The following is a 26160-nucleotide window of genomic DNA, read 5'->3' on the forward strand; positions in this document are numbered from 1 at the left end:
TGTCTATGTCCCGCATCAATATAGACCAAAGTACAGAGGGTTAGGCTATGCTATTGTGCACCTACCTGATGCATCAGAAGGTGCGAGGCCCTTGCTAAATTCTGTGCACAGACTTTGAGATCTATGCTTTAGACTGTATCTAAACCTGCTCCAACATGGACTGACATTCTGGCCTACTTTCAGCCGATGCGACTTGTCTGTCGCTGAACAGTCGCTTTTTATGTATTCAGCACCTATGTATAATGTTGTAAAAATGCTCTAGAAGCTAAAGTCGCAGAAATGTCACACATATTTGGCCTGCAACTTTCTGTGCGACAAATTCAGACAGGAAAAATCAGTATAAATCCTTAGAAAATTATCCCCCAGTGTCTCCATCTGCTGGCGGTATTGAATAAGCATTGCTGCACTGATGGGGTATGCATTAGACGAAAAAAAAGAAGAAAAAGAAGAATAATACGCCCAGAAAAGAGGCGAAAAGGAGAAAAACGTAAAAAAACGTGAAAAAAAAGTAAGAGGAAGAGAAGGGAAAAAAAGGTGGAAATGGGTTTAAAAGTGATTTCGGCGGAGAAATATATATATATATATATATATATATATATATATATATATATATATGCGCACACACACACATAGATATAAACGTATTCTCCGTTGAGATATTGCAGCCGCTGCTGTGTCCAGGCCCAGGAGCCTTAGCACTGTGCTGTGATGTCACTCAATACCACTGACATCACTAGGTGTAAACAACATCTCTCCTTTGCTGTGTATGTGACTATGGAGCTGTTTGGTGATGTCGTCTATTACGGCCTTCATAGAAGCAACAGGAGATTGTTGCATCCATCTTGAACCCTCAGAACTACAGTGCTATGATGTCACTCACTTCCACAGGCCTTGCAGAGTGTAAACAACAACAACCCAGCTTTGTTGTGTATGTAACCATAGGGATTTGTGATGTCACCTAGAACCTTCACAGCAGCGACAGCTTTATGAGGAGCATCAGCACTGCTCTGCCTGAGCAGAACCATCACCGCCATAGGTTGTCAAATAACCCGGATTTAACCCACACAGGTAAGTCCAATGGGGTGCAGGCATGTCCTCTATGCTTACAGCTTCCCGTGGGTGTTGGTTTGATACCGTTTGGGGACAGCCAAGGAGGCATCTGCAGGCAACAAAGGTAGGTGTGTGCTTGTGTGTGTGTTTCCTATGCAGATCCTAAGCCCAGTGTCACATGCAAGTAGGAGGAGTAAGAAGGGTTCCTGGCAAATCCGGGTTATGGATTGCATTTAAAAAGGCCCCGTGGGAGTGCAATGGGCCCCTGTCTTGCTGCTTAGCAATAATGGTATGGGTTTAGGTTCTGCTGTGTGTACTGGTGGTTGACTGCCCCCCAGCCCAGAGTGTGCATGGAAAATTGTCTGGCAGCCTCCCTGACAGCAAGCAGTGATAGTGCCCATGAAGGGGACCTTGTTGGGCCCGCCCCTTTCACGGTTATCGCTTCTCGGCCTTTTGGCTAAGATCAAGTGTAGTATCTGTTCTTATCAGTTTAATATCTGATACGTCCCCTATCTGGGGACCATATATTAAATGGATTTTTGAGAACGGGGGCCGATTTCGAAGCTTGCTTCCGTCGCCCTATGCATTGACCCGATATGGCAGTATCTTCGGGTACAGTGCACCACCCCCTTACAGGGTTAAAAAGAAAGATTCCTACTTTCATTGCTACCTGCTTGCTGGCTAGCCAGCTAGCCAGCCCTGTGGGCCTTGCTGCTGCTGCAGCCAAAAAACAAAAGGTGGTGCTGCTGCTGCTTCTGCTGCTTCTGCTTCTGCTTGTGTCTGGCCCCTGTTGGAGCGTCCAGGCACAGGACTTCTGCTGCTGCTGACTAAATGGCCTCCTTAATTGGATCATTTGAGTAGCCAGCACACCTGTGCAGGTAGGGCATGACATGATAGGCAGCTGCCTTGATAGCGGGTGGGTGCTGAATGTTCCTAATTGACAAAATAAGATTAATGCTTATGAAGAAATATAAAATCTCATCCCTTCCCCAATATCGCGCCACACCCCTACCCCTTAATTCCCTGGTTGAACTTGATGGACATATGTCTTTTTTCGACCGTACTAACTATGTAACTATGTAACATAACATGGGGGGGGGGGGGGGGGGGGGGTCTCCTGGCTGTTCACACAGGTGTGTCATTGCTGTACATTGACCATGCATTGCTTCTGTGGTATTGCAAAGGCAAAGACAAATGCTTCCAGCCATCCATTGCACTAATGGATTGGTCATCAGCTGGCTGTCTATGTCCCGCATCAATATAGACCAAAGTACAGAGGGTTAGGCTATGCTATTGTGCACCTACCTGATGCATCAGAAGGTGCGAGGCCCTTGCTAAATTCTGTGCACAGACTTTGAGATCTATGCTTTAGACTGTATCTAAACCTGCTCCAACATGGACTGACATTCTGGCCTACTTTCAGCCGATGCGACTTGTCTGTCGCTGAACAGTCGCTTTTTATGTATTCAGCACCTATGTATAATGTTGTAAAAATGCTCTAGAAGCTAAAGTCGCAGAAATGTCACACATATTTGGCCTGCAACTTTCTGTGCGACAAATTCAGACAGGAAAAATCAGTATAAATCCTTAGAAAATTATCCCCCAGTGTCTCCATCTGCTGGCGGTATTGAATAAGCATTGCTGCACTGATGGGGTATGCATTAGACGAAAAAAAAGAAGAAAAAGAAGAATAATACGCCCAGAAAAGAGGCGAAAAGGAGAAAAACGTAAAAAAACGTGAAAAAAAAGTAAGAGGAAGAGAAGGGAAAAAAAGGTGGAAATGGGTTTAAAAGTGATTTCGGCGGAGAAATATATATATATATATATATATATATATATATATATATATATATATATATATGCGCACACACACACATAGATATAAACGTATTCTCCGTTGAGATATTGCAGCCGCTGCTGTGTCCAGGCCCAGGAGCCTTAGCACTGTGCTGTGATGTCACTCAATACCACTGACATCACTAGGTGTAAACAACATCTCTCCTTTGCTGTGTATGTGACTATGGAGCTGTTTGGTGATGTCGTCTATTACGGCCTTCATAGAAGCAACAGGAGATTGTTGCATCCATCTTGAACCCTCAGAACTACAGTGCTATGATGTCACTCACTTCCACAGGCCTTGCAGAGTGTAAACAACAACAACCCAGCTTTGTTGTGTATGTAACCATAGGGATTTGTGATGTCACCTAGAACCTTCACAGCAGCGACAGCTTTATGAGGAGCATCAGCACTGCTCTGCCTGAGCAGAACCATCACCGCCATAGGTTGTCAAATAACCCGGATTTAACCCACACAGGTAAGTCCAATGGGGTGCAGGCATGTCCTCTATGCTTACAGCTTCCCGTGGGTGTTGGTTTGATACCGTTTGGGGACAGCCAAGGAGGCATCTGCAGGCAACAAAGGTAGGTGTGTGCTTGTGTGTGTGTTTCCTATGCAGATCCTAAGCCCAGTGTCACATGCAAGTAGGAGGAGTAAGAAGGGTTCCTGGCAAATCCGGGTTATGGATTGCATTTAAAAAGGCCCCGTGGGAGTGCAATGGGCCCCTGTCTTGCTGCTTAGCAATAATGGTATGGGTTTAGGTTCTGCTGTGTGTACTGGTGGTTGACTGCCCCCCAGCCCAGAGTGTGCATGGAAAATTGTCTGGCAGCCTCCCTGACAGCAAGCAGTGATAGTGCCCATGAAGGGGACCTTGTTGGGCCCGCCCCTTTCACGGTTATCGCTTCTCGGCCTTTTGGCTAAGATCAAGTGTAGTATCTGCATTTGGTCTGGTCGGAAGGTGTCTGTGGTACCCCGCTTCTCGGCCTTGGGGGATTGTCTCTCCTTACGGAGGGACTTCACCCCCTTGCTGCTATTGGGGAGCGGGCTTAGTCCACAGACAACGGGTTGCGATCCCTCTGTCTCTGGGACCTTGTGTCTCAGAAGGCATTTTCGGTACGTTGAGCGTTACCTGTAGCTTCGGAAGCACCTAGGGTACCCCCGACCTCTGCCTTGGGTAAGGGTTCCGCTTTTATAGCGGGATTCCGAGCCCCTGCTGCTATTGGGGAAGGGGCTTAGTCCCTGGGTGTGGAAGATGCCGTTCTCCTGGGCTTTCCCCTCTGGGGAAATGTCGATGCGAAATACCATCCGCATAGAGGTGTCGGAGAGCCATCGTCAGTTGAAGAACCTCCGCTTCATTGCGGAGGTGATTCTTCTTGACTACTTCCGCCTCAATAGGGAGGACATCCTGTGTCTAAATGACCAGGAAAGCCGTGGCCTGTATACCGTCACCTTCACGGCCACGGCATGTTGCGATAACATCTATGCAACCTTGTCTGGTGCGGACCAGAGGGACGATCGACTCGACGGTCTTTCGTTCCAGTTCCTCTATGGTGAGGAACATATACCGTTGGTGGTGGCTATGCACAGCCCTCATGTTACCACGGAGGATATAGCCACTTTTCTTCGGCGATACTGCGAAGAGGTGCGATTCGCAAACAAAATATTGAACTCCGTGCGGTTCTGGAACGGCAAGAGGAAGTTCTGGGTCAAGCTCCGTAAGGATCCCGGTGGTATTGGGGGTCTTTGCCATCCGCCCCCAAATTTTGCCATCGGGAGAGTTCGGGGCTTCCTGTTCTATCCTCAAATGCCTATGTATTGCCGAAATTGCTTGAGGTTTGGCCACACCCAGGAGACCTGCGGCGCGGAGCGTGTGATTCGCTGCAATAGGTGTGGCCAAGAAGGTCACATAGCCTCAAGATGTAGCCATACGATAAGGTGTAACCTCTGCGGAGAGGAAAATCATGATTTTAATTCCTGTCCCCATAAAGCAAAAACTACGATGGGTGGGTCAAGGCTGGGCCCACCCAAAGAGGGGACAGGACAAAAGACGTCCTTTTTTAAGATGCCCAAACCCCAGAAGGCAGGTACTGATGGGTCCAGGCCCAAGACCTCTGGTGCTCCATCGGGGGGCCCACCGGTGGTAGTGCTAGGGGGAGGCCATGGGGATTCCACGAAGCCCGGGCGGGTGATCGAGTTTACTGCCCGGGAAATTGAAAGACGTCGATCGACTTCCTACCTGGCTCAAGAGCCCGCCGAAACTTCTGAAGGGGGCTCACCTGTGGCGGGTGGCAGCCGACGGGCCTCGGTGGGGGCAGAGGTGGACCCAAAATTGCAGCATAAGCCAGGTACTGGCTTGGCCCAGGGTCGCCCTGCTCCGGACGAAGAGGCCCCGGTGAAAGCCCGCCGGAAGGGGAGCCAGGTGGCCAGGTCTGAGCCCGGTCCTGTTACTCCGCCTATACAGGACAGGGCCAAGAAGACAAGTGGCGCCAAACCAGGGTTTGCTGCCCCGCCAGCAGTGGACCCGGTGGGTAAAACTGGCCATCGTCGATCGATGGGGAAGTTGGAGCAACAGTCCTCAGCAACGCTTGCTGGGGAACAAGCGATGAAAACTTCCCAAGGTAGCGGCAAAGGTTCCGGAAAAGAGGCCTCACAGGCCCCTGTGCAGCAGTTCCAGTCGTCAAAAGATGAAAGAAGACGCAGATCCATCAGCCGGGGGCCAGAGATTACATCGAGTGAGAGCAACACAGAGGATATGGACAGCAGTATGACATTTAAAAGACAAAGAGAAGAAGAAGAGGAAGACATTCAAAGGAAAGCGGCGTGCCGTAGTTCGGACGAGAGCGAGCTCAGGGTCGGGGCATCATCGATCTCAAGCTCCGACCCTCAGAACATTAAGGAGCTGATGACCCCGCAGGCGGGGGATGACGGTACGCAGCTTATTATTGACTTTGATTCTCCAAGCACGGACTCTCCATAAACTATGCCTATCCCTGTAAAAATTGCCTCACTCAATGTGAGGTCCTTAAAGAGCCCTGATCGCAGGGCTGCTTTATTTTCTTATCTAGAGACATGTGACTTTGACCTTTGCCTGCTACAAGAATGTGGAATCCCTAGTAAAATGGACTATAAAGACTTAAAAGAAGACTGGAAGCTGGGCCCATCCATATGGTCCGGTGCAAATGACTGTCGTTCTGTGGGTGTTGGGCTGCTCTGCCGAGGCCAGTCCTTTTCTATTCATACAGTAACTGAGATTGTGCCTGGCAGAGCTCTTTTAATTCATCTATATTTTAATGGACTTTTAATTCGTGTTTTAAATGTGTATGCCCCTCCTGATAAACAGGAGCGGGCAGAACTATTTGAAATTTTACCACTGTTTTGTGTTGGGTCTTCCCCCCTGCTGGTGGGAGGTGATTTTAACTGCATACGTGATGGGGAACACCGGCAGGGTGGGGATATTAATCGTAAAGACCGCACTTCTTACCTGCTTAAAAATTTTATTGATGATTTTAACTTGAAAGATTGCTGGAAGGATCTCTTGCCGGAGGACCCGGGCGCCACATGGTCCAATGGAAGAGTGAGCTCCAGAATCGATTTTATTTTTTCCTCTAGAGCTTTTAAACCCCTGAAATGCACGCTCGAGCAGAATATCTTCTCTGATCATAAGCTCCTCTTGGTGGTCCTGGAGCTAGAGGGGGAGCAAAAAGCAAAAAGGGGCCTCTGGAGATTAAACACCACACTCCTAGAGGACCCTGAGATAAAAGAGGAGTTTGTGCGGACCTACCAGTGCTGGCAATCACAAAGAAAACCCCACGAGCCTATGCTGCACTGGTGGGAGGGCACCAAATCTAAAATCAGATTTTTTTTTATCAAAGCAGGTAAGAAGAAGGCAAAAATGGAAAAACAGTGGTTTTATGTTCTTAACATGCGTTTAAATGTACTTTTTAAATTGAAAGAAGCTGGTATGGATGTAGAAAATGATATTTTAAACCTTAAAACTGAAATAAAACATGCCATAGAAAAGAAAGGGAAACAAATCATTTTTAACTCACATGTGCAGCACCTGGAGGAGGGCGAGAAATGTTCCCGTTTCTTTTTTAAAAAAGTGATGAATAGGAGGGATATCATCCAAAACCTTGAGGGTGAATCCACTCCAAAAGGCATGTTAGATGCAGTTTTTAACTTCTACCAGCTTCTTTTTAATAAGAAAGATCTTAATCCATCCTTTTTAGAACATGTTCTTAATTCCCTTGATTTTAAGCTAGATGTTTTAGACCAGGAGGTTTTATCCCGTGATCTTAACTTAGATGAACTTTTATTTGTTTTTAAAAGTTTTTCTAGTGGGAAGGCCCCTGGGGAAGATGGTTTACCCATCGAATTTTATTTAGCTTTTTGGGATATTTTAAAGGATGATATGGTTTTATTGTATAAAGAAACTTTTATTGTTAATGAACTTCCCCCTTCCTGGAGGAGGGGGATTGTATCATTACTTTTTAAAAAGGGTGAAAAGGATATGCTAAAAAATTGGCGCCCCATCACACTTTTAAATGTCGATTATAAAGTTTTAGCCAAGTTATTAGCTGTCCGTTTTAAACCTTTTATTCATAAATTAATTCACCCAAATCAGGTTTGTGGGGTACCTGGAAGGTCTATAGCTGAATCCCTAAATATTTTAAGAGATGTTTTATGGTATTTTAAGGATAGAAATCAAACTGTAGCAATTTTATCCTTAGACTTTGAAAAAGCCTTTGATAGGGTCTCCCATGAATACCTGTTTTTAGTTCTTAAAAAGATGGCAGTGCCTGAAACGATTTTAAGCCGAATCATGCTTTTATACCGATCCTGTTTTAGTCAAGTCTCTGTTAATGGCTTTTTAACCAGCGGTGTTCCTCTTTTATCAGGTGTCAAACAGGGCTGCCCCCTGTCCCCACTCCTTTTTATTTGCGCAATCGAACCACTGATGGCCCTCCTCAGAAAAGACCGGGTAGTAAGAGGCGTACCGATACCTGGTGGAGGAGGGACCCATCTAAAGGTGTTGGGGTACATGGATGATGTCACCATACTGTGCCCGGACTCTCCATCCATGAGGGGGGCATTGAGGAACACCAGCTATTTCTGCGAGGTCTCTGGTTTTAAGCTAAACACAGATAAATGTGACTGTTTTTATATTGGCTCCTGGGATTCATCCATCACCCCAGGAGTCACAATGCAACAGGATCAAATTAAAGTTTTAGGTATTGTTTTTAACCAGGTCAATGATGGGAGCCCTAACTGGGATTCAGCTATAGCTAAGATGGAGAAGAAGATTTTAATGTGGAATCTTAGAAACCTTACCATGGAGGGGAAGATTTTAATAATAAAGATGGTTTTACTCCCTATTATGCTATACATTGCCATGGTATTTCCTCCATCTATTTTATACATTAAAAAAGTAACTAGAATTGTTTTTACTTTTTTATGGGGTTCAAAAATGGAGAAATTAAAGCGTGATTTTATGTACAAAAGTAAAGATAATGGCGGGAAAGATGTTCCTAACCTTTTTACTTTCTTTTACATAAAGTATTTCTGTTTCTGTTTTAAAATTATTAAATCCGATGGCATTTTTAGCTGCTTTTTAAGGTACGCTGCGGGCATGGTTTTTAAAAGATGGTTGCGCATCCCTCTGAACGCTCCGGTGCTTCTGTGTCCCCCAAAACATTATGTGGTGTTGGAAAAGACAGTCAGGCTCCTAGGTCTCCAAGATTTGGAGCCTGACATACTGGGGGACCAGAGAAAGGTATCAAAGGTCCTCAGGCGGAGTGAGGTTACCCTGGCAGTGTCCAATTTCACACAGGCAAGATCCAAAAAGGTATGGCGGAACGTGTACGGGAAGTTTCTGGCGAATGTACACAGGGATCTTGCCTGGGCAATCGTCCACCAGTGCCTCCCTACTCGTGAGTTCCAGCACAGGCGAGGACTGGTGGCGAGAGCCAAGTGCCCGAGAGATGGCTGCGGAGTGGACGAAACGGTGCTGCACATATTTTGGAACTGCCCTTTTGCACGGGAGCTTTGGAGGAAGGTAGGCCCACTTTTGAAGTGGGCCTGCGGCCTAAAAGATTTTAATCACGAATGTGTCTTTTACGGTCTTTTTAACTGCCCCAATTTTAAACAGCAGATGATCTGCTGGATGATTATTAATTGTTTTAAAAATGCCATCTGGAAAGTTAGGAACATCTTACTTTTTAAACATGATTTTATTGATGTTAAAAACTGTATAAAGCTGGCCCTGAGTGAGATGTACATCTATTACCTAAGAGACAAGAAACAGTTGGGGGCCAGCGAGGCAGCATCCATGTGGTGTCTGCCTCTATGGAACGAAATAACAATATAATCAGTTTTTATGACATTTGTATAATGTTTTATCCTGCCATTTTTATTTTTTCTCCTTTTATAACTGGTTTTATTATTTGTATTTTAAAACTTTTGTGAACCTTTTATTATTTTGCATTTTAAATTCTGTATGGTTTCTTATTTATTCAATAAAATTTTGTTGAAACCTTATCTGTTCTTATCAGTTTAATATCTGATACGTCCCCTATCTGGGGACCATATATTAAATGGATTTTTGAGAACGGGGGCCGATTTCGAAGCTTGCTTCCGTCGCCCTATGCATTGACCCGATATGGCAGTATCTTCGGGTACAGTGCACCACCCCCTTACAGGGTTAAAAAGAAAGATTCCTACTTTCATTGCTACCTGCTTGCTGGCTAGCCAGCTAGCCAGCCCTGTGGGCCTTGCTGCTGCTGCAGCCAAAAAACAAAAGGTGGTGCTGCTGCTGCTTCTGCTGCTTCTGCTTCTGCTTGTGTCTGGCCCCTGTTGGAGCGTCCAGGCACAGGACTTCTGCTGCTGCTGACTAAATGGCCTCCTTAATTGGATCATTTGAGTAGCCAGCACACCTGTGCAGGTAGGGCATGACATGATAGGCAGCTGCCTTGATAGCGGGTGGGTGCTGAATGTTCCTAATTGACAAAATAAGATTAATGCTTATGAAGAAATATAAAATCTCATCCCTTCCCCAATATCGCGCCACACCCCTACCCCTTAATTCCCTGGTTGAACTTGATGGACATATGTCTTTTTTCGACCGTACTAACTATGTAACTATGTAACATAACATGGGGGGGGGGGGGGGGGGGTCTCCTGGCTGTTCACACAGGTGTGTCATTGCTGTACATTGACCATGCATTGCTTCTGTGGTATTGCAAAGGCAAAGACAAATGCTTCCAGCCATCCATTGCACTAATGGATTGGTCATCAGCTGGCTGTCTATGTCCCGCATCAATATAGACCAAAGTACAGAGGGTTAGGCTATGCTATTGTGCACCTACCTGATGCATCAGAAGGTGCGAGGCCCTTGCTAAATTCTGTGCACAGACTTTGAGATCTATGCTTTAGACTGTATCTAAACCTGCTCCAACATGGACTGACATTCTGGCCTACTTTCAGCCGATGCGACTTGTCTGTCGCTGAACAGTCGCTTTTTATGTATTCAGCACCTATGTATAATGTTGTAAAAATGCTCTAGAAGCTAAAGTCGCAGAAATGTCACACATATTTGGCCTGCAACTTTCTGCGCGACAAATTCAGACAGGAAAAATCAGTATAAATCCTTAGAAAATTATCCCCCAGTGTCTCCATCTGCTGGCGGTATTGAATAAGCATTGCTGCACTGATGGGGTATGCATTAGACGAAAAAAAAGAAGAAAAAGAAGAATAATACGCCCAGAAAAGAGGCGAAAAGGAGAAAAACGTAAAAAAACGTGAAAAAAAAGTAAGAGGAAGAGAAGGGAAAAAAAGGTGGAAATGGGTTTAAAAGTGATTTCGGCGGAGAAATATATATATATATATATATATATATATATATATATATATATATATGCGCACACACACACATAGATATAAACGTATTCTCCGTTGAGATATTGCAGCCGCTGCTGTGTCCAGGCCCAGGAGCCTTAGCACTGTGCTGTGATGTCACTCAATACCACTGACATCACTAGGTGTAAACAACATCTCTCCTTTGCTGTGTATGTGACTATGGAGCTGTTTGGTGATGTCGTCTATTACGGCCTTCATAGAAGCAACAGGAGATTGTTGCATCCATCTTGAACCCTCAGAACTACAGTGCTATGATGTCACTCACTTCCACAGGCCTTGCAGAGTGTAAACAACAACAACCCAGCTTTGTTGTGTATGTAACCATAGGGATTTGTGATGTCACCTAGAACCTTCACAGCAGCGACAGCTTTATGAGGAGCATCAGCACTGCTCTGCCTGAGCAGAACCATCACCGCCATAGGTTGTCAAATAACCCGGATTTAACCCACACAGGTAAGTCCAATGGGGTGCAGGCATGTCCTCTATGCTTACAGCTTCCCGTGGGTGTTGGTTTGATACCGTTTGGGGACAGCCAAGGAGGCATCTGCAGGCAACAAAGGTAGGTGTGTGCTTGTGTGTGTGTTTCCTATGCAGATCCTAAGCCCAGTGTCACATGCAAGTAGGAGGAGTAAGAAGGGTTCCTGGCAAATCCGGGTTATGGATTGCATTTAAAAAGGCCCCGTGGGAGTGCAATGGGCCCCTGTCTTGCTGCTTAGCAATAATGGTATGGGTTTAGGTTCTGCTGTGTGTACTGGTGGTTGACTGCCCCCCAGCCCAGAGTGTGCATGGAAAATTGTCTGGCAGCCTCCCTGACAGCAAGCAGTGATAGTGCCCATGAAGGGGACCTTGTTGGGCCCGCCCCTTTCACGGTTATCGCTTCTCGGCCTTTTGGCTAAGATCAAGTGTAGTATCTGCATTTGGTCTGGTCGGAAGGTGTCTGTGGTACCCCGCTTCTCGGCCTTGGGGGATTGTCTCTCCTTACGGAGGGACTTCACCCCCTTGCTGCTATTGGGGAGCGGGCTTAGTCCACAGACAACGGGTTGCGATCCCCCTGTCTCTGGGACCTTGTGTCTCAGAAGGCATTTTCGGTACGTTGAGCGTTACCTGTAGCTTCGGAAGCACCTAGGGTACCCCCGACCTCTGCCTTGGGTAAGGGTTCCGCTTTTATAGCGGGATTCCGAGCCCCTGCTGCTATTGGGGAAGGGGCTTAGTCCCTGGGTGTGGAAGATGCCGTTCTCCTGGGCTTTCCCCTCTGGGGAAATGTCGATGCGAAATACCATCCGCATAGAGGTGTCGGAGAGCCATCGTCAGTTGAAGAACCTCCGCTTCATTGCGGAGGTGATTCTTCTTGACTACTTCCGCCTCAATAGGGAGGACATCCTGTGTCTAAATGACCAGGAAAGCCGTGGCCTGTATACCGTCACCTTCACGGCCACGGCGTGTTGCGATAACATCTATGCAACCTTGTCTGGTGCGGACCAGAGGGACGATCGACTCGACGGTCTTTCGTTCCAGTTCCTCTATGGTGAGGAACATATACCGTTGGTGGTGGCTATGCACAGCCCTCATGTGACCACGGAGGATATAGCCACTTTTCTTCGGCGATACTGCGAAGAGGTGCGATTCGCAAACAAAATCTTGAACTCCGTGCGGTTCTGGAACGGCAAGAGGAAGTTCTGGGTCAAGCTCCGTAAGGATCCCGGTGGTATTGGGGGTCTTTGCCATCCGCCCCCAAATTTTGCCATCGGGAGAGTTCGGGGCTTCCTGTTCTATCCTCAAATGCCTATGTATTGCCGAAATTGCTTGAGGTTTGGCCACACCCAGGAGACCTGCGGCACGGAGCGTGTGATTCGCTGCAATAGGTGTGGCCAAGAAGGTCACATAGCCTCAAGATGTAGCCATACGATAAGGTGCAACCTCTGCGGAGAGGAAAATCACGATTTTAATTCCTGTCCCCATAAAGCAAAAACTACGATGGGTGGGTCAAGGCTGGGCCCACCCAAAGAGGGGACAGGACAAAAGACGTCCTTTTTTAAGATGCCCAAACCCCAGATGGCAGGTACTGATGGGTCCAGGCCCAAGACCTCTGGTGCTCCATCGGGGGGCCCACCGGTGGTAGTGCTAGGGGGAGGCCATGGGGATTCCACGAAGCCCGGGCGGGTGATCGAGTTTACTGCCCGGGAAATTGAAAGACGTCGATCGACTTCCTACCTGGCTCAAGAGCCCGCCGAAACTTCTGAAGGGGGCTCACCTGTGGCGGGTGGCAGCCGACGGGCCTCGGTGGGGGCAAAGGTGGACCCAAAATTACAGCATAAGCCAGGTACTGGCTTGGCCCAGGGTCGCCCTGCTCCGGACGAAGAGGCCCCGGTGAAAGCCCGCCGGAAGGGGAGCCAGGTGGCCAGGTCTGAGCCCGGTCCTGTTACTCCGCCTATACAGGACAGGGCCAAGAAGACAAGTGGCGCCAAACCAGGGTTTGCTGCCCCGCCAGCAGTGGACCCGGTGGGTAAAACTGGCCATCGTCGATCGATGGGGAAGTTGGAGCAACAGTCCTCAGCAACGCTTGCTGGGGAACAAGCGATGAAAACTTCCCAAGGTAGCGGCAAAGGTTCCGGAAAAGAGGCCTCACAGGCCCCTGTGCAGCAGTTCCAGTCGTCAAATGATGAAAGAAGACGCAGATCCATCAGCCGGGGGCCAGAGATTACATCGAGTGAGAGCAACACAGAGGATATGGACAGCAGTGTGACATTTAAAAGACAAAGAGAAGAAGAAGAGGAAGACATTCAAAGGAAAGCGGCGTGCCGTAGTTCGGACGAGAGCGAGCTCAGGGTCGGGGCATCATCGATCTCAAGCTCCGACCCTCAGAACATCAAGGAGCTGATGACCCCGCAGGCGGGGGATGACGGTACGCAGCTTATTATTGACTTTGATTCTCCAAGCACGGACTCTCCATAAACTATGCCTATCCCTGTAAAAATTGCCTCACTCAATGTGAGGTCCTTAAAGAGCCCTGATCGCAGGGCTGCTTTATTTTCTTATCTAGAGACATGTGACTTTGACCTTTGCCTGCTACAAGAATGTGGAATCCCTAGTAAAATGGACTATAAAGACTTAAAAGAAGACTGGAAGCTGGGCCCATCCATATGGTCCGGTGCAAATGACTGTCGTTCTGTGGGTGTTGGGCTGCTCTGCCGAGGCCAGTCCTTTTCTATTCATACAGTAACTGAGATTGTGCCTGGCAGAGCTCTTTTAATTCATCTATATTTTAATGGACTTTTAATTCGTGTTTTAAATGTGTATGCCCCTCCTGATAAACAGGAGCGGGCAGAACTATTTGAAATTTTACCACTGTTTTGTGTTGGGTCTTCCCCCCTGCTGGTGGGAGGTGATTTTAACTGCATACGTGATGGGGAACACCGGCAGGGTGGGGATATTAATCGTAAAGACCGCACTTCTTACCTGCTTAAAAATTTTATTGATGATTTTAATTTGAAAGATTGCTGGAAGGATCTCTTGCCGGAGGACCCGGGCGCCACATGGTCCAATGGAAGAGTGAGCTCCAGAATCGATTTTATTTTTTCCTCTAGAGCTTTTAAACCCCTGAAATGCACGCTCGAGCAGAATATCTTCTCTGATCATAAGCTCCTCTTGGTGGGCCTGGAGCTAGAGGGGGAGCAAAAAGCAAAAAGGGGCCTCTGGAGATTAAACACCACACTCCTAGAGGACCCTGAGATAAAAGAGGAGTTTGTGCGGACCTACCAGTGCTGGCAATCACAAAGAAAACCCCACGAGCCTATGCTGCACTGGTGGGAGGGCACCAAATCTAAAATCAGTTTTTTTTTTATCAAAGCAGGTAAGAAGAAGGCAAAAATGGAAAAACAGTGGTTTTATGTTCTTAACATGCGTTTAAATGTACTTTTTAAATTGAAAGAAGCTGGTATGGATGTAGAAAATGATATTTTAAACCTTAAAACTGAAATAAAACATGCCATAGAAAAGAAAGGGAAACAAATCATTTTTAACTCACATGTGCAGCACCTGGAGGAGGGCGAGAAATGTTCCCGTTTCTTTTTTAAAAAAGTGATGAATAGGAGGGATATCATCCAGAACCTTGAGGGTGAATCCACTCCAAAAGGCATGTTAGATGCAGTTTTTAACTTCTACCAGCTTCTTTTTAATAAGAAAGATCTTAATCCATCCTTTTTAGAACATGTTCTTAATTCCCTTGATTTTAAGCTAGATGTTTTAGACCAGGAGGTTTTATCCCGTGATCTTAACTTAGATGAACTTTTATTTGTTTTTAAAAGTTTTTCTAGTGGGAAGGCCCCTGGGGAAGATGGTTTACCCATCGAATTTTATTTAGCTTTTTGGGATATTTTAAAGGATGATATGGTTTTATTGTATAAAGAAACTTTTATTGTTAATGAACTTCCCCCTTCCTGGAGGAGGGGGATTGTATCATTACTTTTTAAAAAAGGTGAAAAGGATATGCTAAAAAATTGGCGCCCCATCACACTTTTAAATGTCGATTATAAAGTTTTAGCCAAGTTATTAGCTGTCCGTTTTAAACCTTTTATTCATAAATTAGTTCACCCAAATCAGGTTTGTGGGGTACCTGGAAGGTCTATAGCTGAATCCCTAAATATTTTAAGAGATGTTTTATGGTATTTTAAGGATAGAAATCAAACTGTAGCAATTTTATCCTTAGACTTTGAAAAAGCCTTTGATAGGGTCTCCCATGAATACCTGTTTTTAGTTCTTAAAAAGATGGCAGTGCCTGAAACGATTTTAAGCCGAATCATGCTTTTATACCGATCCTGTTTTAGTCAAGTCTCTGTTAATGGCTTTTTAACCAGCGGTGTTCCTCTTTTATCAGGTGTCAAACAGGGCTGCCCCCTGTCCCCACTCCTTTTTATTTGCGCAATCGAACCACTGATGGCCCTCCTCAGAAAAGACCGGGTAGTAAGAGGCGTACCGATACCTGGTGGAGGAGGGACCCATCTAAAGGTGTTGGGGTACATGGATGATGTCACCATACTGTGCCCGGACTCTCCATCCATGAGGGGGGCATTGAGGAACACCAGCTATTTCTGCGAGGTCTCTGGTTTTAAGCTAAACACAGATAAATGTGACTGTTTTTATATTGGCTCCTGGGATTCATCCATCACCCCAGGAGTCACAATGCAACAGGATCAAATTAAAGTTTTAGGTATTGTTTTTAACCAGGTCAATGATGGGAGCCCTAACTGGGATTCAGCTATAGCTAAGATGGAGAAGAAGATTTTAATGTGGAATCTTAGAAACCTTACCATGGAGGGGAAGATTTTAATAATAAAGATGGTTTTACTCCCTATTATGCTATACATTGCCATGGTATTTCCTCCATCTATTTTATACATTAAAAAAGTAACTAGAATTGTTTTTACTTTTTTATGGGGTTCAAAAATGGAGAAATTAAAGCGTGATTTTATGTACAAAAGTAGAGATAATGGCGGGAAAGATGTTCCTAACCTTTTTACTTTCTTTTACATAAAGTATTTCTGTTTCTGTTTTAAGATTATTAAATCCAATGGCATTTTTAGCTGCTTTTTAAGGTACGCTGCGGGCATGGTTTTTAAAAGATGGTTGCGCATCCCTCTGAACGCTCCGGTGCTTCTGTGTCCCCCAAAACATTATGTGGTGTTGGAAAAGACAGTCAGGCTCCTAGGTCTCCAAGATTTGGAGCCTGACATACTGGGGGACCAGAGAAAGGTATCAAAGGTCCTCAGGCGGAGTGAGGTTACCCTGGCAGTGTCCAATTTCACACAGGCAAGATCCAAAAAGGTATGGCGGAACGTGTACGGGAAGTTTCTGGCGAATGTACACAGGGATCTTGCCTGGGCAATCGTCCACCAGTGCCTCCCTACTCGTGAGTTCCAGCACAGGCGAGGACTGGTGGCGAGAGCCAAGTGCCCGAGAGATGGCTGCGGAGTGGACGAAACGGTGCTGCACATATTTAGGAACTGCCCTTTTGCACGGGAGCTTTGGAGGAAGGTAGGCCCACTTTTGAAGTGGGCCTGCGGCCTAAAAGATTTTAATCACGAATGTGTCTTTTACGGTCTTTTTAACTGCCCCAATTTTAAACAGCAGATGATCTGCTGGATGATTATTAATTGTTTTAAAAATGCCATCTGGAAAGTTAGGAACATCTTACTTTTTAAACATGATTTTATTGATGTTAAAAACTGTATAAAGCTGGCCCTGAGTGAGATGTACATCTATTACCTAAGAGACAAGAAACAGTTGGGGGCCAGCGAGGCAGCATCCATGTGGTGTCTGCCTCTATGGAACGAAATAACAGTATAATCAGTTTTTATGACATTTGTATAATGTTTTATCCTGCCATTTTTATTTTTTCTCCTTTTATTACTGGTTTTATTATTTGTATTTTAAAACTTTTGTGAACCTTTTATTATTTTGCGTTTTAAATTTTGTATGGTTTCTTATTTATTCAATAAAATTTTGTTGAAACCTTATCTGTTCTTATCAGTTTAATATCTGATACGTCCCCTATCTGGGGACCATATATTAAATGGATTTTTGAGAACGGGGGCCGATTTCGAAGCTTGCTTCCGTCGCCCTATGCATTGACCCGATATGGCAGTATCTTCGGGTACAGTGCACCACCCCCTTACAGGGTTAAAAAGAAAGATTCCTACTTTCATTGCTACCTGCTTGCTGGCTAGCCAGCTAGCCAGCCCTGTGGGCCTTGCTGCTGCTGCAGCCAAAAAACAAAAGGTGGTGCTGCTGCTGCTTCTGCTGCTTCTGCTTCTGCTTGTGTCTGGCCCCTGTTGGAGCGTCCAGGCACAGGACTTCTGCTGCTGCTGACTAAATGGCCTCCTTAATTGGATCATTTGAGTAGCCAGCACACCTGTGCAGGTAGGGCATGACATGATAGGCAGCTGCCTTGATAGCGGGTGGGTGCTGAATGTTCCTAATTGACAAAATAAGATTAATGCTTATGAAGAAATATAAAATCTCATCCCTTCCCCAATATCGCGCCACACCCCTACCCCTTAATTCCCTGGTTGAACTTGATGGACATATGTCTTTTTTCGACCGTACTAACTATGTAACTATGTAACATAACATGGGGGGGGGGGGGGGGGGTCTCCTGGCTGTTCACACAGGTGTGTCATTGCTGTACATTGACCATGCATTGCTTCTGTGGTATTGCAAAGGCAAAGACAAATGCTTCCAGCCATCCATTGCACTAATGGATTGGTCATCAGCTGGCTGTCTATGTCCCGCATCAATATAGACCAAAGTACAGAGGGTTAGGCTATGCTATTGTGCACCTACCTGATGCATCAGAAGGTGCGAGGCCCTTGCTAAATTCTGTGCACAGACTTTGAGATCTATGCTTTAGACTGTATCTAAACCTGCTCCAACATGGACTGACATTCTGGCCTACTTTCAGCCGATGCGACTTGTCTGTCGCTGAACAGTCGCTTTTTATGTATTCAGCACCTATGTATAATGTTGTAAAAATGCTCTAGAAGCTAAAGTCGCAGAAATGTCACACATATTTGGCCTGCAACTTTCTGTGCGACAAATTCAGACAGGAAAAATCAGTATAAATCCTTAGAAAATTATCCCCCAGTGTCTCCATCTGCTGGCGGTATTGAATAAGCATTGCTGCACTGATGGGGTATGCATTAGACGAAAAAAAAGAAGAAAAAGAAGAATAATACGCCCAGAAAAGAGGCGAAAAGGAGAAAAACGTAAAAAAACGTGAAAAAAAAGTAAGAGGAAGAGAAGGGAAAAAAAGGTGGAAATGGGTTTAAAAGTGATTTCGGCGGAGAAATATATATATATATATATATATATATATATATATATATATATATGCGCACACACACACATAGATATAAACGTATTCTCCGTTGAGATATTGCAGCCGCTGCTGTGTCCAGGCCCAGGAGCCTTAGCACTGTGCTGTGATGTCACTCAATACCACTGACATCACTAGGTGTAAACAACATCTCTCCTTTGCTGTGTATGTGACTATGGAGCTGTTTGGTGATGTCGTCTATTACGGCCTTCATAGAAGCAACAGGAGATTGTTGCATCCATCTTGAACCCTCAGAACTACAGTGCTATGATGTCACTCACTTCCACAGGCCTTGCAGAGTGTAAACAACAACAACCCAGCTTTGTTGTGTATGTAACCATAGGGATTTGTGATGTCACCTAGAACCTTCACAGCAGCGACAGCTTTATGAGGAGCATCAGCACTGCTCTGCCTGAGCAGAACCATCACCGCCATAGGTTGTCAAATAACCCGGATTTAACCCACACAGGTAAGTCCAATGGGGTGCAGGCATGTCCTCTATGCTTACAGCTTCCCGTGGGTGTTGGTTTGATACCGTTTGGGGACAGCCAAGGAGGCATCTGCAGGCAACAAAGGTAGGTGTGTGCTTGTGTGTGTGTTTCCTATGCAGATCCTAAGCCCAGTGTCACATGCAAGTAGGAGGAGTAAGAAGGGTTCCTGGCAAATCCGGGTTATGGATTGCATTTAAAAAGGCCCCGTGGGAGTGCAATGGGCCCCTGTCTTGCTGCTTAGCAATAATGGTATGGGTTTAGGTTCTGCTGTGTGTACTGGTGGTTGACTGCCCCCCAGCCCAGAGTGTGCATGGAAAATTGTCTGGCAGCCTCCCTGACAGCAAGCAGTGATAGTGCCCATGAAGGGGACCTTGTTGGGCCCGCCCCTTTCACGGTTATCGCTTCTCGGCCTTTTGGCTAAGATCAAATGTAGTATCTGTTCTTATCAGTTTAATATCTGATACGTCCCCTATCTGGGGACCATATATTAAATGGATTTTTGAGAACGGGGGCCGATTTCGAAGCTTGCTTCCGTCGCCCTATGCATTGACCCGATATGGCAGTATCTTCGGGTACAGTGCACCACCCCCTTACAGGGTTAAAAAGAAATATTCCTACTTTCATTGCTACCTGCTTGCTGGCTAGCCAGCTAGCCAGCCCTGTGGGCCTTGCTGCTGCTGCAGCCAAAAAACAAAAGGTGGTGCTGCTGCTGCTTCTGCTGCTTCTGCTTCTGCTTGTGTCTGGCCCCTGTTGGAGCGTCCAGGCACAGGACTTCTGCTGCTGCTGACTAAATGGCCTCCTTAATTGGATCATTTGAGTAGCCAGCACACCTGTGCAGGTAGGGCATGACATGATAGGCAGCTGCCTTGATAGCGGGTGGGTGCTGAATGTTCCTAATTGACAAAATAAGATTAATGCTTATGAAGAAATATAAAATCTCATCCCTTCCCCAATATCGCGCCACACCCCTACCCCTTAATTCCCTGGTTGAACTTGATGGACATATGTCTTTTTTCGACCGTACTAACTATGTAACTATGTAACATAACATGGGGGGGGGGGGGTTCTCCTGGCTGTTCACACAGGTGTGTCATTGCTGTACATTGACCATGCATTGCTTCTGTGGTATTGCAAAGGCAAAGACAAATGCTTCCAGCCATCCATTGCACTAATGGATTGGTCATCAGCTGGCTGTCTATGTCCCGCATCAATATAGACCAAAGTACAGAGGGTTAGGCTATGCTATTGTGCACCTACCTGATGCATCAGAAGGTGCGAGGCCCTTGCTAAATTCTGTGCACAGACTTTGAGATCTATGCTTTAGACTGTATCTAAACCTGCTCCAACATGGACTGACATTCTGGCCTACTTTCAGCCGATGCGACTTGTCTGTCGCTGAACAGTCGCTTTTTATGTATTCAGCACCTATGTATAATGTTGTAAAAATGCTCTAGAAGCTAAAGTCGCAGAAATGTCACACATATTTGGCCTGCAACTTTCTGTGCGACAAATTCAGACAGGAAAAATCAGTATAAATCCTTAGAAAATTATCCCCCAGTGTCTCCATCTGCTGGCGGTATTGAATAAGCATTGCTGCACTGATGGGGTATGCATTAGACGAAAAAAAAGAAGAAAAAGAAGAATAATACGCCCAGAAAAGAGGCGAAAAGGAGAAAAACGTAAAAAAACGTGAAAAAAAAGTAAGAGGAAGAGAAGGGAAAAAAAGGTGGAAATGGGTTTAAAAGTGATTTCGGCGGAGAAATATATATATATATATATATATATATATATATATATATATATATATGCGCACACACACACACATAGATATAAACGTATTCTCCGTTGAGATATTGCAGCCGCTGCTGTGTCCAGGCCCAGGAGCCTTAGCACTGTGCTGTGATGTCACTCAATACCACTGACATCACTAGGTGTAAACAACATCTCTCCTTTGCTGTGTATGTGACTATGGAGCTGTTTGGTGATGTCGTCTATTACGGCCTTCATAGAAGCAACAGGAGATTGTTGCATCCATCTTGAACCCTCAGAACTACAGTGCTATGATGTAACTCACTTCCACAGGCCTTGCAGAGTGTAAACAACAACAACCCAGCTTTGTTGTGTATGTAACCATAGGGATTTGTGATGTCACCTAGAACCTTCACAGCAGCGACAGCTTTATGAGGAGCATCAGCACTGCTCTGCCTGAGCAGAACCATCACCGCCATAGGTTGTCAAATAACCCGGATTTAACCCACACAGGTAAGTCCAATGGGGTGCAGGCATGTCCTCTATGCTTACAGCTTCCCGTGGGTGTTGGTTTGATACCGTTTGGGGACAGCCAAGGAGGCATCTGCAGGCAACAAAGGTAGGTGTGTGCTTGTGTGTGTGTTTCCTATGCAGATCCTAAGCCCAGTGTCACATGCAAGTAGGAGGAGTAAGAAGGGTTCCTGGCAAATCCGGGTTATGGATTGCATTTAAAAAGGCCCCGTGGGAGTGCAATGGGCCCCTGTCTTGCTGCTTAGCAATAATGGTATGGGTTTAGGTTCTGCTGTGTGTACTGGTGGTTGACTGCCCCCCAGCCCAGAGTGTGCATGGAAAATTGTCTGGCAGCCTCCCTGACAGCAAGCAGTGATAGTGCCCATGAAGGGGACCTTGTTGGGCCCGCCCCTTTCACGGTTATCGCTTCTCGGCCTTTTGGCTAAGATCAAGTGTAGTATCTGTTCTTATCAGTTTAATATCTGATACGTCCCCTATCTGGGGACCATATATTAAATGGATTTTTGAGAACGGGGGCCGATTTCGAAGCTTGCTTCCGTCGCCCTATGCATTGACCCGATATGGCAGTATCTTCGGGTACAGTGCACCACCCCCTTACAGGGTTAAAAAGAAAGATTCCTACTTTCATTGCTACCTGCTTGCTGGCTAGCCAGCTAGCCAGCCCTGTGGGCCTTGCTGCTGCTGCAGCCAAAAAACAAAAGGTGGTGCTGCTGCTGCTTCTGCTGCTTCTGCTTCTGCTTGTGTCTGGCCCCTGTTGGAGCGTCCAGGCACAGGACTTCTGCTGCTGCTGACTAAATGGCCTCCTTAATTGGATCATTTGAGTAGCCAGCACACCTGTGCAGGTAGGGCATGACATGATAGGCAGCTGCCTTGATAGCGGGTGGGTGCTGAATGTTCCTAATTGACAAAATAAGATTAATGCTTATGAAGAAATATAAAATCTCATCCCTTCCCCAATATCGCGCCACACCCCTACCCCTTAATTCCCTGGTTGAACTTGATGGACATATGTCTTTTTTCGACCGTACTAACTATGTAACTATGTAACATAACATGGGGGGGGGGGGGGGTCTCCTGGCTGTTCACACAGGTGTGTCATTGCTGTACATTGACCATGCATTGCTTCTGTGGTATTGCAAAGGCAAAGACAAATGCTTCCAGCCATCCATTGCACTAATGGATTGGTCATCAGCTGGCTGTCTATGTCCCGCATCAATATAGACCAAAGTACAGAGGGTTAGGCTATGCTATTGTGCACCTACCTGATGCATCAGAAGGTGCGAGGCCCTTGCTAAATTCTGTGCACAGACTTTGAGATCTATGCTTTAGACTGTATCTAAACCTGCTCCAACATGGACTGACATTCTGGCCTACTTTCAGCCGATGCGACTTGTCTGTCGCTGAACAGTCGCTTTTTATGTATTCAGCACCTATGTATAATGTTGTAAAAATGCTCTAGAAGCTAAAGTCGCAGAAATGTCACACATATTTGGCCTGCAACTTTCTGTGCGACAAATTCAGACAGGAAAAATCAGTATAAATCCTTAGAAAATTATCCCCCAGTGTCTCCATCTGCTGGCGGTATTGAATAAGCATTGCTGCACTGATGGGGTATGCATTAGACGAAAAAAAAGAAGAAAAAGAAGAATAATACGCCCAGAAAAGAGGCGAAAAGGAGAAAAACGTAAAAAAACGTGAAAAAAAAGTAAGAGGAAGAGAAGGGAAAAAAAGGTGGAAATGGGTTTAAAAGTGATTTCGGCGGAGAAATATATATATATATATATATATATATATATATATATATATATATGCGCACACACACACATAGATATAAACGTATTCTCCGTTGAGATATTGCAGCCGCTGCTGTGTCCAGGCCCAGGAGCCTTAGCACTGTGCTGTGATGTCACTCAATACCACTGACATCACTAGGTGTAAACAACATCTCTCCTTTGCTGTGTATGTGACTATGGAGCTGTTTGGTGATGTCGTCTATTACGGCCTTCATAGAAGCAACAGGAGATTGTTGCATCCATCTTGAACCCTCAGAACTACAGTGCTATGATGTCACTCACTTCCACAGGCCTTGCAGAGTGTAAACAACAACAACCCAGCTTTGTTGTGTATGTAACCATAGGGATTTGTGATGTCACCTAGAACCTTCACAGCAGCGACAGCTTTATGAGGAGCATCAGCACTGCTCTGCCTGAGCAGAACCATCACCGCCATAGGTTGTCAAATAACCCGGATTTAACCCACACAGGTAAGTCCAATGGGGTGCAGGCATGTCCTCTATGCTTACAGCTTCCCGTGGGTGTTGGTTTGATACCGTTTGGGGACAGCCAAGGAGGCATCTGCAGGCAACAAAGGTAGGTGTGTGCTTGTGTGTGTTTCCTATGCAGATCCTAAGCCCAGTGTCACATGCAAGTAGGAGGAGTAAGAAGGGTTCCTGGCAAATCCGGGTTATGGATTGCATTTAAAAAGGCCCCGTGGGAGTGCAATGGGCCCCTGTCTTGCTGCTTAGCAATAATGGTATGGGTTTAGGTTCTGCTGTGTGTACTGGTGGTTGACTGCCCCCCAGCCCAGAGTGTGCATGGAAAATTGTCTGGCAGCCTCCCTGACAGCAAGCAGTGATAGTGCCCATGAAGGGGACCTTGTTGGGCCCGCCCCTTTCACGGTTATCGCTTCTCGGCCTTTTGGCTAAGATCAAGTGTAGTATCTGTTCTTATCAGTTTAATATCTGATACGTCCCCTATCTGGGGACCATATATTAAATGGATTTTTGAGAACGGGGGCCGATTTCGAAGCTTGCTTCCGTCGCCCTATGCATTGACCCGATATGGCAGTATCTTCGGGTACAGTGCACCACCCCCTTACAGGGTTAAAAAGAAAGATTCCTACTTTCATTGCTACCTGCTTGCTGGCTAGCCAGCTAGCCAGCCCTGTGGGCCTTGCTGCTGCTGCAGCCAAAAAACAAAAGGTGGTGCTGCTGCTGCTTCTGCTGCTTCTGCTTGTGTCTGGCCCCTGTTGGAGCGTCCAGGCACAGGACTTCTGCTGCTGCTGACTAAATGGCCTCCTTAATTGGATCATTTGAGTAGCCAGCACACCTGTGCAGGTAGGGCATGACATGATAGGCAGCTGCCTTGATAGCGGGTGGGTGCTGAATGTTCCTAATTGACAAAATAAGATTAATGCTTATGAAGAAATATAAAATCTCATCCCTTCCCCAATATCGCGCCACACCCCTACCCCTTAATTCCCTGGTTGAACTTGATGGACATATGTCTTTTTTCGACCGTACTAACTATGTAACTATGTAACATAACATGGGGGGGGGGGGGGTCTCCTGGCTGTTCACACAGGTGTGTCATTGCTGTACATTGACCATGCATTGCTTCTGTGGTATTGCAAAGGCAAAGACAAATGCTTCCAGCCATCCATTGCACTAATGGATTGGTCATCAGCTGGCTGTCTATGTCCCGCATCAATATAGACCAAAGTACAGAGGGTTAGGCTATGCTATTGTGCACCTACCTGATGCATCAGAAGGTGCGAGGCCCTTGCTAAATTCTGTGCACAGACTTTGAGATCTATGCTTTAGACTGTATCTAAACCTGCTCCAACATGGACTGACATTCTGGCCTACTTTCAGCCGATGCGACTTGTCTGTCGCTGAACAGTCGCTTTTTATGTATTCAGCACCTATGTATAATGTTGTAAAAATGCTCTAGAAGCTAAAGTCGCAGAAATGTCACACATATTTGGCCTGCAACTTTCTGTGCGACAAATTCAGACAGGAAAAATCAGTATAAATCCTTAGAAAATTATCCCCCAGTGTCTCCATCTGCTGGCGGTATTGAATAAGCATTGCTGCACTGATGGGGTATGCATTAGACGAAAAAAAAGAAGAAAAAGAAGAATAATACGCCCAGAAAAGAGGCGAAAAGGAGAAAAACGTAAAAAAACGTGAAAAAAAAGTAAGAGGAAGAGAAGGGAAAAAAAGGTGGAAATGGGTTTAAAAGTGATTTCGGCGGAGAATATATATATATATATATATATATATATATATATATATATATATATGCGCACACACACACATAGATATAAACGTATTCTCCGTTGAGATATTGCAGCCGCTGCTGTGTCCAGGCCCAGGAGCCTTAGCACTGTGCTGTGATGTCACTCAATACCACTGACATCACTAGGTGTAAACAACATCTCTCCTTTGCTGTGTATGTGACTATGGAGCTGTTTGGTGATGTCGTCTATTACGGCCTTCATAGAAGCAACAGGAGATTGTTGCATCCATCTTGAACCCTCAGAACTACAGTGCTATGATGTCACTCACTTCCACAGGCCTTGCAGAGTGTAAACAACAACAACCCAGCTTTGTTGTGTATGTAACCATAGGGATTTGTGATGTCACCTAGAACCTTCACAGCAGCGACAGCTTTATGAGGAGCATCAGCACTGCTCTGCCTGAGCAGAACCATCACCGCCATAGGTTGTCAAATAACCCGGATTTAACCCACACAGGTAAGTCCAATGGGGTGCAGGCATGTCCTCTATGCTTACAGCTTCCCGTGGGTGTTGGTTTGATACCGTTTGGGGACAGCCAAGGAGGCATCTGCAGGCAACAAAGGTAGGTGTGTGCTTGTGTGTGTGTTTCCTATGCAGATCCTAAGCCCAGTGTCACATGCAAGTAGGAGGAGTAAGAAG

The 26160-nt window shown here is 45.9% G+C and overlaps 6 non-coding genes and 2 pseudogenes across 6 annotated transcripts; all 8 read left to right on the forward strand.

Moving 5' to 3' along the window:
• Nucleotides 1–1487: 1487 nt before the first annotated feature.
• Nucleotides 1488–1678, forward strand: LOC130333314 (U2 spliceosomal RNA). The gene has a single exon (XR_008875532.1). It is a non-coding gene; the product is annotated as a U2 spliceosomal RNA (small nuclear RNA).
• Nucleotides 1679–3783: 2105 nt separating this feature from the next.
• On the forward strand, nt 3784–3862 carry LOC130333305 (U2 spliceosomal RNA; annotated as a pseudogene).
• Nucleotides 3863–9390: 5528 nt separating this feature from the next.
• On the forward strand, nt 9391–9576 carry LOC130333286 (U2 spliceosomal RNA). Its single transcript, XR_008875516.1, has one exon. It is a non-coding gene; the product is annotated as a U2 spliceosomal RNA (small nuclear RNA).
• A 2096-nt stretch (nt 9577–11672) lies between these two features.
• Nucleotides 11673–11890, forward strand: LOC130333304 (U2 spliceosomal RNA; annotated as a pseudogene).
• Nucleotides 11891–17279: 5389 nt separating this feature from the next.
• On the forward strand, nt 17280–17465 carry LOC130333287 (U2 spliceosomal RNA). Its single transcript, XR_008875517.1, has one exon. It is a non-coding gene; the product is annotated as a U2 spliceosomal RNA (small nuclear RNA).
• Nucleotides 17466–19558: 2093 nt separating this feature from the next.
• Nucleotides 19559–19749, forward strand: LOC130333275 (U2 spliceosomal RNA). The gene has a single exon (XR_008875506.1). It is a non-coding gene; the product is annotated as a U2 spliceosomal RNA (small nuclear RNA).
• Nucleotides 19750–21842: 2093 nt separating this feature from the next.
• LOC130333315 (U2 spliceosomal RNA) lies at nt 21843–22033 on the forward strand. The gene has a single exon (XR_008875533.1). It is a non-coding gene; the product is annotated as a U2 spliceosomal RNA (small nuclear RNA).
• A 2088-nt stretch (nt 22034–24121) lies between these two features.
• Nucleotides 24122–24312, forward strand: LOC130333316 (U2 spliceosomal RNA). Its single transcript, XR_008875534.1, has one exon. It is a non-coding gene; the product is annotated as a U2 spliceosomal RNA (small nuclear RNA).
• The last annotated feature ends 1848 nt before the right edge of the window (nt 24313–26160 follow it).

The sequence above is a fragment of the Hyla sarda genome, unplaced genomic scaffold (assembly GCF_029499605.1).
Source record: "Hyla sarda isolate aHylSar1 unplaced genomic scaffold, aHylSar1.hap1 scaffold_402, whole genome shotgun sequence".
Taxonomy (NCBI): Eukaryota; Metazoa; Chordata; class Amphibia; order Anura; family Hylidae; genus Hyla; species Hyla sarda.